The sequence below is a fragment of the Ovis canadensis genome, chromosome 4, assembly GCF_042477335.2.
Source record: "Ovis canadensis isolate MfBH-ARS-UI-01 breed Bighorn chromosome 4, ARS-UI_OviCan_v2, whole genome shotgun sequence".
Lineage (NCBI taxonomy): Eukaryota > Metazoa > Chordata > Mammalia > Artiodactyla > Bovidae > Ovis > Ovis canadensis.
The window spans coordinates 38347425-38359799 of NC_091248.1; the positions used below are offsets into that span (position 1 = coordinate 38347425).

At 36.5% G+C, this 12375-nt stretch overlaps 1 protein-coding gene across 2 annotated transcripts in view; it reads right to left on the reverse strand.

Annotated features, from left to right (window-relative positions):
* Positions 1-12375, reverse strand: part of AGMO (alkylglycerol monooxygenase) — a 406391-nt gene that overhangs the window by 157242 nt on the left and 236774 nt on the right. The gene's annotated exons all lie outside the window — the stretch shown is intronic.

Below are 12375 nucleotides of genomic sequence, written 5' to 3' on the forward strand. Positions count from 1 at the left end.
AAAGAAGACAGTGAAAAAGCAGCTAAAATCAACATTCAGAAAACAAAGATCATGGCATCCATTCCCATCAAGTCATGGCAAATAGCAGAGGAAAGAGTGGAAACACTGACTGACCAATTTTATTTTCTTGGTCTTCCAAGTAACTGCTTATGTTGACTGCAGTCATGAAATTAAAAGACGCTTGTTCATTGGAAACAAATCCAAGACAATCCTAGATAGCATACTAAAAAGCAGAGACATCACTTTGCCCACAAAGGTCCATATAGTCAAAGCTATGGTTTTTCCAGTAGTCATGTGTGGATGTGAGAGTTATATTATAAAGAAAGCTGAGTGTCAAAGAATGATGCTCTTGAGTTGTGGTGCTGGAGAAGTCTCTTGAGAGTCCCTTGGACAGCAAGGGTATCAAACCAGACAATCCTAAAAGAAATAAACTGTGAACTTTCATTGGAAGGACTGATGCTGAAGCTGAAGTTCCAATACTTTCATCACCTGAAGTGAAGAGCTGACTCCTTGGAAAAGATCCAATGCAGGGAAAGATTAAGGGCAGGAGGAAAGGAGGCAATAGAGGATGAGATGGTTGAATGTTGTCATCAACTCAATGGACATGAGTTTGAGCAAACTCCATGAGAGAGTGAAGGACAGGGAAGCTTGGCATGCTGCAGTCCAAGGGGTCACAGTTAGACATGACTTAGCAACTGAACAACAATTACTACATTAGATTTATCTAACATCCATCTTTTCATATCATTTTTGTTGTTTAGCCACTAAGTTGCATTAGGCTCTTTTGTCTCCCCATGGACTACAGCCCTCTGTCCAAGGGATATCCCCAGTAATAATACTGGAGTGGGTTGACATTTTCTTTTTCATGGGATTATCCTGACCTAGGGATCAAAGTCATGTTTCTTGCATTGGCAAGAAATCTTACCACTGAGTCACCTGGGAAGCCCATGTCTTTCATATAGATACAATAAAAAGAAAAGAAAGAAAAAAAGGAAAATAACTTCTTATAACAAGAACTCTTAGGATTTATTTTCTTAACAAGTTTTCTATATGTCATACAGCAGTGTTGACTATAGTCATCATCCCGTACATTAAATCCCTAGTAGTTATTTAACATAACTATTCACGTCTTTTGAGTATTAATAGGGATATTTGGAAGGGTTTCTATTGAGTTGTATGAGTTCATATATTTTAGCTATTAGTCCCTTATCAGATATACAGTTTGGAAATACCTTCCCCATTCCATAGGTTGTCTTTTTAATTTTTTGATGATTTCCTTTGCTGTGTAGAAACTTTTTGGTTTGATGTAGTCCCACTTATTTAATTTTGATTTTGTTGCTTCTATCATATCCAAAAAAATCATTATGAAAACCCATATCAAGGAGCTTTATTCCTGTTTTCTTCTAGGAGTTTTATGGTGTTGTACATTTAAGTTTTTAATCTATTTCAAATTAATTTTAGTAAGCAGCATAAGGTATGAATCTGGTTTCATTCTTTTATATGTGAATATCCAATTATTTCAGCACCATTCATTGAAGAGATTGTTCTCTTTCCATTGAGTATCCTTATCTCCCTTATCAAATATTAATTGATTGTATATACTGGAGTTTATTTCTGGGCTCTTAATACTGTTCATCTGGTCTATTTGCCATATCATACCATACCATATAGTTTTGATGACTATAGCTTTATAGCATATCAGGAAGTATGATATCACCTGCTTTGTACTTTCCTGGAATTTCTTTGACTATTTGGGTTTTGTTTTGTGGTTAGATATAAATTTTAAGTCTATTTTTTCTACTTCTTCAAAATATGCCATTGAAATCTTGATAGGGATTGCATTATATCTGTAGAAGACTTATGGTAGTATTGCAAAGTTAATAATATTAATAATTTCTATCCATGAACATGGATACCTTTCCATTTATCTCTTCTTCAATTCCTTTTAATATTCTTTGGTTTTCAGCATAAAAATTTCACCTCTTTAGTTAAATTTATTCCTAAGCATTTTGTTTTTGATCATTTTATAAATGAAACCAATTTTATTTCTTCTTCAGAAATTTTGTTCTTAGTGTATAGAAATACTACTGATTTTTCTATGTTAATTTTGTACCCAGGAATTTTCCTGAATTCTTTACTGTCTGTTTTGTGTATGTTCTCTTAGGTTCTTTTAATCTATAATGTTGTTCAGATCACTGTTTCCTTGTCAATTCTGTCTACATAATCTATTCATTGTTGACAGTGGGGATTAAAGTTCTCAACTATTATTGTATTACTGCTTACTTCTCCCTTTAATTATGTTAGATTTTGCTTTACATATTTAGATGCTCTACCATTGGGCACATATATATTTATAAATGCTATATCTTCTTGAAGGACTGTCCTCCTTATCATTACATAGTGACATTCTTTGTTTTTTATCATTTTTAGTTTAAAGTATATTTTGTCTGATATAAGTATGGCTATATCTGCTTTTATTTTGGTAACCATTGATTGAAATGTGCTTAAGCCTATAGTAATTCTCTTGTAGGCATGTCATTATTTAATTTGTTCTTTTATCCACTGAGCTATGTAGCTTTTGGTCAGGGAATTAGATCCATTTACCTATATATATAATTACTGATAGATAAGGACTTACTATTGCCATTTTGTTAACTGTTTTATGATTATTTTATAGACCTACTTTCCCTTGTTTCATATCCTGCTGTCCGTTTTGTATTTTGATATTTTTGGTATCAGTGTGTTTAGCTTCTTTATAGTCTGTATTTCTTTCGTATAACTGCTATAGGATTTTCCTCTCCGGTTACTATAAGGCTTAGATAAAATATCTACAATTTTAACAGCCTATATTGAATTGATAACAATTCAATAAAATTTCTGAACTTTACATTTTCACATCTCTTCCCCTCATGTTTTAGGATATTTTTGTTAAAACTTACTTATTTTCATGTTGTATAACTAAAACAGATTATTGTAGTCATGGTTATTTTTACATGTTTGTTTTTTTTAACTTTTAAGCTGAAGTTGTGAGTTATGCATCAGTATTATTGTATTATAAAATCTAACTGTGACTACATATTTACCATTAACAGTGAGATTTGTGCTACCCTATTATGTTTTTATGTTGTTAACTACCATTATTTTAATTCCACTTAAAGAATTCCCTTTAGCATTCCTTGTAAGGCAGGTCTTGTGATTTTGTTAGCTTAGCTTTTTTTTTGTTTGAAAGCCTTTATCCCTTCTTTGTTTCTGAAGAATAGTTTTACTATTCTTACAGAATTCTCAGTTGACAGTCATTTCCTTTTAATATTTTGAATAGATCATACCATTCTCGCCTGACTAGAACTGTTTCTACTGAGAAACTCCCTGATACTCTTAGGGGGGTTAACTTGTATATGACTTTTATGTTCTCTCGCTGCTCGTAAAGTTTTTTTTTTTTTACCTTGACTTTTGACAATTTAACTAGCCCTATATGGGAATTCCCTGGTGGTCAGACCCAGGTTTGATCATTAGATAGGGAAGATCTTCTGGAAAAGGGAATGGTAACCCACTTCAGTATTCTTGCCTAGAGAATTCCACGAACAAAGGAACCTGGTGGCCTACGGTCCATGGGGTTGCAAAGAGTTGGACATGACTGAGCGACCAACACTTCACTTCTCTTCTTCATATGCTGCTGCTGCTGCTGCTAAGTCGCTTCAATCATGTCCAACTCTGTGCGACCCCATAGACGGCAGCCCACCAGGCTCCCTGGTCCCTGGGATTCTCCAGGCAAGAACACTGGAATGGGTTGCCATTTCCTTCTCCAATGCATGAAAGTGAAAAGCCGAAGTGAAGTCGCTCAGTCGTGTCCAACTCTTAGTGACCTCATGGACTGCAGCCTACCAGGCTCCTCCATCCATGGGATTTTCCAGGCAAGAGTACTGGAGTGGGGTGCCATCGCCTTCTCTGTTCTTCATATGGGTTCAACCTATTTGAAGCCTTTGGACCCCATGGATGTGCATGTCCATTTCTCTCACTATGTTTGGGTAATTTTCAGCCATGGTTGCTTTAAGTATTCTTTCTGTCTCTTTATCATTGTCTTCTTCTCCTGGAATGCCCATAATGTAAATATTATATATTTGCATTCCATCTTATAATTGCCATTCTCATAGTAGGCTTTTTTTACTTTTTCTTTTTTTGACCCTCTGACTGTATAATTTCAAATATCTTATCCTCTAGGTAGCTGACTCTTTCTTCTGTGTGGTCACATCTAACTTGAAAACCTCTATTGAATTCTTCAATTCAGGTTTAGTATTTTACAACTCTAGTTTTTCTGTTGCTTTTTTTTGTTTTGTTTTGTTTTCATGGTTGCTATTTCCTGGTCAAACTTTCCATTTTGTTCACACATTGTTTTGATAGTTTAGTTTCTGTGTTTTCTTGTAGTTCACTAAACTTCCTTTAAAAGATTATTCTAAAATCTTATGACAGCTCATATATCTCCATTTCTTTAGGGTCAGTTATTGAAGCTTTATTAGTTTCTTTGGTGGTGTCATATTTATATCTGGAATATCAGTTCAGTTCAGTTCAGTCGCTCAGTCGTGTCTGACTCTTTGCCACCCCATGAACTGCAGCACGCCAGTCCTCCCTGTCCATCACCAACCCTATGATTAATTGTGAACAGGTATTCTCAAACATGAATTAATTTACTATAGCTTTGGCTAGAGTCCCTTCCATTTGCTGCTTTGTAACATTTGTGTATTTGTAGTGAGATAACGCACTTTTTCAGGGCCATTATTCAGTTCAGTTCAGTCGCGTCCAACTCTTTGTGACCCCATGAATCACAGCATGCCAGGCCTCCCTGTCCATCACCAACTCCTGGAGTTCACTCAGACTCACATCCATCGAGTCGGTGATGCCATCCAGCCATCTCATCCTCTGTCATCCCCTTCTCCTCCTGCCCCCAATCCCTCCCAGCATCAGAGTCTTTTCCAATGAGTCAGCTCTTTGCATGAGGTGGCCAAAGTACTGGAGTTTCAGCTTCAGCATCATTCCTTCCAAAGAAATCCCAGGGCTGATCTCCTTCAGAATGGACTGGTTGGATCTCCTTGCAGTCCAAGGGACTCTCCAGAGTCTTCTCCAACACCACAGTTCAAAAGCATCAATTCTTTGGCGCTCAGCCTTCTTCACAGTCAAACTCTCACATCCATACATGACTACTGGAAAAACCATAGCCTTGACTAGACGGACCTCTGTTACTAGAGTTAAATATAAGGAAAGAATCGCCCTGATTTTCATATGAAGATTTTCCTCTGGAATAATGAAATAAGACTGAGCTTAAAGTACCATTGTAGATTGAAGTCAGTCTATCATTTTATTTGTCGGTTTTAGTTCAGTTCAGTTCAGTTGCACAGTCATATCTGACTCTTTGTGTTTCCCATGTACTGCAGCACACTAGGCTTCTCTGTCTATCACCAAATCTCAGAGCTTGCTCAAATTCATGTCCATCAAGTTGGTGATGCTATCCGACCATCTCATCTTCTGTCATCCCCTTCTCCTCCCACCTTCAATCTTTCCTAGCATCAGGGTCTTTTCAAATGAGTCAGCCCTTCACATCACATAGCCAAAGTACTGGAATTTCAGCCTCAACATCAGTCCTTCCAATGAATATTCAGGACTGATTTCCTTTAGGATGGACTGGTTGGATCTCCGTGCAGTCCAGTGGACTCTCAAGAGTCTTCTCCAACACCACAGTTCAAAGCATGAATTCTTTGGTGCTCAGCTTTCTTTATAATCCAACTGTCACATCCATACATGACCACTGGAAAAACCATAGCTTTGACTAGAAAGACCTTTGTTGGCAAAGTAATGTCTCTGCTTTTTAATATGCTGTCTAGGTTGTCATAGCATTTCTTCCAAGGAGCCAGTGTCTTTTAATTTCATGGCTCCAGTCACCATCTGTAGTAATTTTTGAGCCCCCCAAAATAGTCTGTCACTGTTTCCATTGCTTCCCCATCTATTCCCATGAAGTGATGGGAGGAGATGCCATGATCTTAGTTTTCTTGTTGGTTTTAAAGTAATGTAAATCTAATGGAAAATTATCCATAGCTTTCAGCAATCATCTGAAGGTTATTTAGCAAACTGAGCAAAATATTTTTGCACTCTGATTTCCATATATCACTAACAAAATAATGGAAAAGGAAACAAAGTTTTTCTAAATTATCTGCCTAATGCATTTGGATTAAACGCTTCCATATGCTTACTGTAAACCACTCATGTGCCTCATATTGAGACATTTTTCTGTGAGTGACACCTCAGTGAATTATAATTATCACTTTAGGAGAACAAAATGGAAGGAATATATTACTCTGGTTGCTTTTGCTCTAGGCACAATGACCATCACAATCTTGCTGAATGTTGGTAGCACTTTCTATGTACAGTTATTATCAGTTTTTTGACATAGAATTTCTTAGAGAGCCTTGGTAAAGACTTGCTGTAAGTTTACATTGTTGGTCCTGGTTTCAGTATTTCAATAACCAGTGTTTTCCCATTCACAAATTTGTTCCAGGTTACAATCCAATGACTTGAATCCAGTTCTAGTGATTTGGAACCCTTCTGAGCTCCATCTTCACCAAGAAGGAATCTTGTCTGGGAAGTGGATTTACAACAGGCAAACTTTTGAAATCTATTTTGATTAGGCATTCATTCGGAGTGATTGTGTAGGTTGAAAAGGGCACAGTGGTGATTATATGAAGGTGCAGTTAAATTCTGACAAAGCATAATTTGGATTATTATTGTCCCTGTGCTGTCTCTTTATGTTCTCACGTATCAGGTACAGAAAAATCTCACGGACTCAGTTCTTCGTTTCCCCCAGATTCCTCAGAATTCCATTCTTATTAGTGAATGAATCATATGAATGTAAAACAATACCATCTATTCTATCTGTTTTTCTCTTTAAAGTACACAGTTTGAAACCTGTGGCATCTGGTCCCATCACTTCATGGCAAATAGATGGGGAAACAGGGGAAACAGTGAGAGATTTTTATTTGGGGGGGCTCCAAAATCACTGCAGATGGTGATTACAGCCATGAAATTGAAAGACACTTACTCCTTGGAAGGAAAGTTATGACCAACCTAAATAGCATATTCAAAAGCAGAGACATTACTTTGCCAACAATGGTCCTTCTAGTCAAGGCTATGGTTTTTCCTGTGGTCATGCATGGATGTGAGAGTTGGACTGTGGAGAAAGCTGAGTGCCAAAGAATTGATGCTTTTGAACTGTGGTGTTGGAGAAGACTCTTGAGAGTCCCTTGGATTGCAAGGAGATCCAACCAGTCCATTCTGAAGGAGATCAGCCCTGGGTGTTCTTTGGAAGGAATGATTCTAAAGCTGAAACTCCAATACTTTGGCCACCTCATGTGAAGAGCTGACTCACTAGAAAAGACCCTGATGCTGGGAGGGATTGGGGGCAGGAGGAGAAGGGGATGACAGAGGATGAGATGGCTGGATGGCATCACCAACTCAATGGACATGAGTTTGGGTGAACTCCGGGAGTTGGTGATGGACAGGGAGGCCTGGAGTGCTGCTATTCATGGGGTTGCAAAGAGTCAGACACAACTGAGTGACTGAACTGAACTGAACCCTCCTATGCTGCCCGCTAGACCAAATTCCTTACAAATACCTAATTAAGTACTTAGTTTTGGAAGAAATAATGTAAAATACAGTGTAAAGTCTTGAAAATTCATATCAGTTTTTAATCTGTATCATCTAATTTCTGGATCCTTTATGTAAGCATAAAGAGAAGATAATACCACTGAGAAAGCAAACTTAGGAGTCATAAGCAAGGGCGTCAGGTGATAATCCTCCATCAGCTAGAGTGCTTTTCTCTGAGATTGCATGTCCAGATGGTTATTACCAGGTTTGTAGTCTTATCTGATCTCTTCAAGGAAGCCTTCTATTTGAAAGTTTTCTTCCTCCATGAAGAGACTGTTTCTATTGTCAGTGGGTTTACTACCAAATAGCTGGATTTTGCTCTTAGATTTGAACATATTTAGAAAAAGGTGGCACATGGGACATTTCATCTCAGATAAAAGGAATAAACTAATTAGTCACCTTTTCCTTTCTGTAACAAGTTGATCACAGGGAAGTAACTTTTAGAATGTTGTTAAAGACTACATATAGGGTTTTTGTTTTATATTATTTTGCTCAATATAAGGAATTTTGGCTTACCAATTACATGAAGAGCATATGGAGGATATTGAGAAGGAACAAGGCATTGTTTTTGAAAGATGGAAATTAAGTTGTTCAGCCTTGTTTTGTTTTGTTCTTGTTGTTGTTGATATGCTAATTTACCCAGGAAACTATTAGGCAAAATATAGGTATCTTTTTTACCTTCATTACATTGTGTCATACATATGACATTAAGTAGCCTACTGAAAAACTAAAGTTATTCTATGAATATGATAAAATTGAATCATATTTTAGGTACACTTGATAATTCAGCCATTTATTCATTTAGTTCTACTAACTAATATATTTCAACCTAGAAACCACACTGATATGGTAGGCAGATGTCTGCACATGTGGAGAGAGTTCTCATAAAAATTCAAATTTAAACTTATCTCTATGGTCTTTAAATATGATGATACTATCAAAGAAATAGACATAAAATTCCTTCCACATACCCACCATCATTATATAAATAGAAACCACATTACTTTAAGAGGAAGTAACAGGTGCTTACAGTTCCATTTAACTATAGACTAGGTTGTTCTGATAACTAAAATTCTGCATTTAATGGTGATTCTCTGAGAAAAATGAAATGGCAACCCATAGCATTGTTCTTGCCTGGGAAATCCCATGAACAGAGGAGCCTGGAGGGCTATAGTCCATGGGGTGGCAAACAGTCAGACTTAACCTAGTCACTAACTACCACCACCACCACCATCTCCACCATAGAGGAAAACAAAAGTCATAGCATTTCTTAAAGGCATGATTGAAACTTTTAGTGCCTGAAATTTTTTCTTCTTTTTAGCCAGTGGGAGGAACAAAAGCAGGCTTCCAGGAAGCATATCATGTACTCAGGAAGGAAAAGAACTTGTGCCAGGTGATAATTTGGATTACCTTTGTTACTATGCCTTTTAGTGGCTTTAGAAAAATCATTTCATTTTCATGCTCGAATAGCTGATGTGTTTTAGCGGAACACATAAATTTAAAAAAGCGATAGTATCTTATCAAATAAGAACTAACAAAAACTTACCAAATAACTATATTTATAAAGGAAAAAGTACTTATTGCAGTTTTTATATTAAATAACTTATATACATATATAGCTAGAGAGAAAAAGAGTATCAAATGTACTACACTAACTCACCTTATATTCATAAGGTGGATTCTGATTTCCATTAACCTCGACTATCTTTACTTTTCAAACAATTAATATGACAGAAGAAATAACAGATGTTTTTTAGCTATTACCTTCAGAAAGGAGATCCCTATCTCCAGAATTTATAATCATTTGGCACAATCTATTAAAGGAATGAAAAGATACCCCCTATCGGAGCTCCAGCTTGTTCACTGTGGATAAAATAAATATAAGATCCAAATTTAACTCACTTTCAAAGGCATAGGAGTCAGTCTCCTAACGTGTCTTGCCTATTTTTAAAATTTTTATGATGGTAAATAAACCCTGGAAAATTCCTTCTTAGATTTTACCACCTGAAACTGCAGCTGTTGGCTGCCGCTATCAAAACCTCACAACTCTAAACTCACGTGCAAACCTCATCAAGGGCAGACATTTCTAATTGATTCCAGAAGTATTTCTTTTGCTGAGATCAGGGGGCAAAGGAAGAATAATGAGCAGCTTTTTAGAGGGAATTGGGGGTTAGGGTGTTGAGGGGAGGGGGAGGGGAGTTTTCAAAATCTCAGGTTTGGCCAGAAATGCATAGCAATTTTACGGTCAATTGGCAAGAGCATCTGGAACCAGGCATTCTGGCCTCATAGTTGATGGTAGTGAAACCAGCTCACAGGCAACAGCAAGCCCATAATGAGTCTCTGTCATGTTCTAGTGGAAACCATGTTGACATTCTGCCAAATATCCCTGCACCTTTTTCTTGAGGTCAGGATCCCCCTTAGAGCCCTCATCTAGTATATGAAATCCTGTTCACCCATGCATCTTATTTTAGCCATTTTTAAAGGCAATGCCAAAAGAAGACTAAAAATTAGAACTCGTGTGTGTTTAATTCCTTGAATGCAAACAAGGCTTTATAACACAAGGCTGTGTTTGCTTTCATTGGAGGGGGGGCGGTATATTTCAAACGCAGTGGGCAATCTTGTTAGTGCATGGAGGGTGTCGGATGCTCAGGTCATAAATCATAGCACAGCGCACGGCACACTCAGGCTAGTGAAGGCAGAATTCGAGGCTCTTTGTTATTTCAAACGTATGACAGGTGATTATAAAAAAGGACAGGATTTCTTTTTTTTTCTTTTTTCTTAATGCCAAGTCAAAAACCAAGGTGATGTGGAAATAATTTCTTATGAGTAAATGATGTTTACCTTAAGCTGCTGCTCGTAATTCACTATGCTGACATTGGTAGATTATGCCCACAAATAAGGCAGGTAAAAGGATAGCCATGAAAAATGTAGAGTTATGTGACTCACCAGGACGGAAACTGGTTCCACTGAACCAGGAAGGGGCAATGCAGAATGCTAGACTGCTAACATTCCTATACTTCTGTTTTTATCTAAGCAATATAATTAAGAGAGATGGTATCAATTTTAGAAGTCACTCAGAATTCCAAAGTTTGTGATACTGAAAAAAATTCAACATATTTGCTCTTGTGGTTAATCTATTCTTGGCACTCCTATTTTCAAACAAGAAAAGTTAAGCAGGCAGAAAATCAAGACCAAATAAACAAACAAAAACTATACAGAGAGAAATGCATTGTAAAACATATTTTCTAAAAAACTCAATATATTCATAGATAAAATTCTCCTTAAAACACCTATGCTCTGATGATTTGAGTATAAGTTAACAGAAATATATAAAATTATTAATAGCATTCTTCATAATATACATAATATTAAAAGGTGGATAAAAGTGCTTGATGGTGAAAATGTTCTTGAAGTGATAGTATTTGCAAAAGCAACCATACTTGTTAGATGTCTCTTCTTATACTTTTTAAATAAAAGCCTAAGGGAAAAGGGATGGGTGGGTAAATATAAGATATTTATACCTCTTAATTTTTAACCATCTTTATAGAATAAGATGATAAATAGAAAACTATTATAGATTAACATTTTCTCATATGTAGATTCAAAATTTATTTTGAAATCCCACACAAGGGTCAGTAAATTTCAGGAATTTTAATGTGCTCATCTACAATCCAGTGTCAAATGTTTCTTTCTTCTATCATAAGACAAAAGAGCAGCAGCATATTTTAATATTATTTTGTTTACTAAGTATTTTATAGAAAGAAAAATAAATTATTTCTAGAAAAAACACAGTCAGAAGATCTTTATTTAAAGGGGCATCATATAAATCATCCTAATCAGTTTATTTTCACTTACTACTTAGCCTGCTCTGCATTCAATGCATTAAATATTTTTTAAGTACTCTTATAAAACTATAAATGAATGGACATGAGAGATACATATACACTATGAATGAGTTTACACACATAAAGCTCTCTGCGTAGGACCTGGAGCAGAGTATTTGTTATTTGTGTGTGATAATATACCTTGAAATATGCATATCTTTAGATACTAAATATACAAGGAATATAAGGGAAAATGAAAGAATAAAAACATGTCAAAAGAAAGTGGCAGTAATACTTAATCTGAATTAGAGGTGAAGACAAAAGAATGAATAAGTTTATTATCAGTTCAGTTCAGTCAGTCAGTTGTGTCTGACTCTTTGCGACCTCATGGACTGCAATACACCAGGCCTCCCCGTCCATTACCAACTCCAGGAGCTTACTCAAACTCATGTCCATTGAGTCAGTGATACCATCCAACCATCTCATCCTCTGTTGTCCCTTTTTCCTCCCACCTTCAATCTTTCCCAGCATCAGGGTCTTTTCAAATGAGTCAGTTCTTTACATGAGGTGGCCAAAGTATTGGAGTTTTGGCTTCAGCATCAGTCCTTCTGATGAATATTCAGGACTGATTTCCTTTAGGATGGACTGGTTGGATCTCCTTGCAATCCAAGGGACTCTCAAGAGTCTTCTCCAAGACCACAGTTCAAAAGCATGAATTCTTCAGCACTCAGCTTTCTTTATGGTCCAACTCTCACATCCATATATGACTACTGGAAAAACCATAGCTTTGACTAAACAGACCTTTGTTGGCAAAGTAACGTCTCTGCTTTTTAATATGCTGTCTAGGTTGGTCATAGCTTTT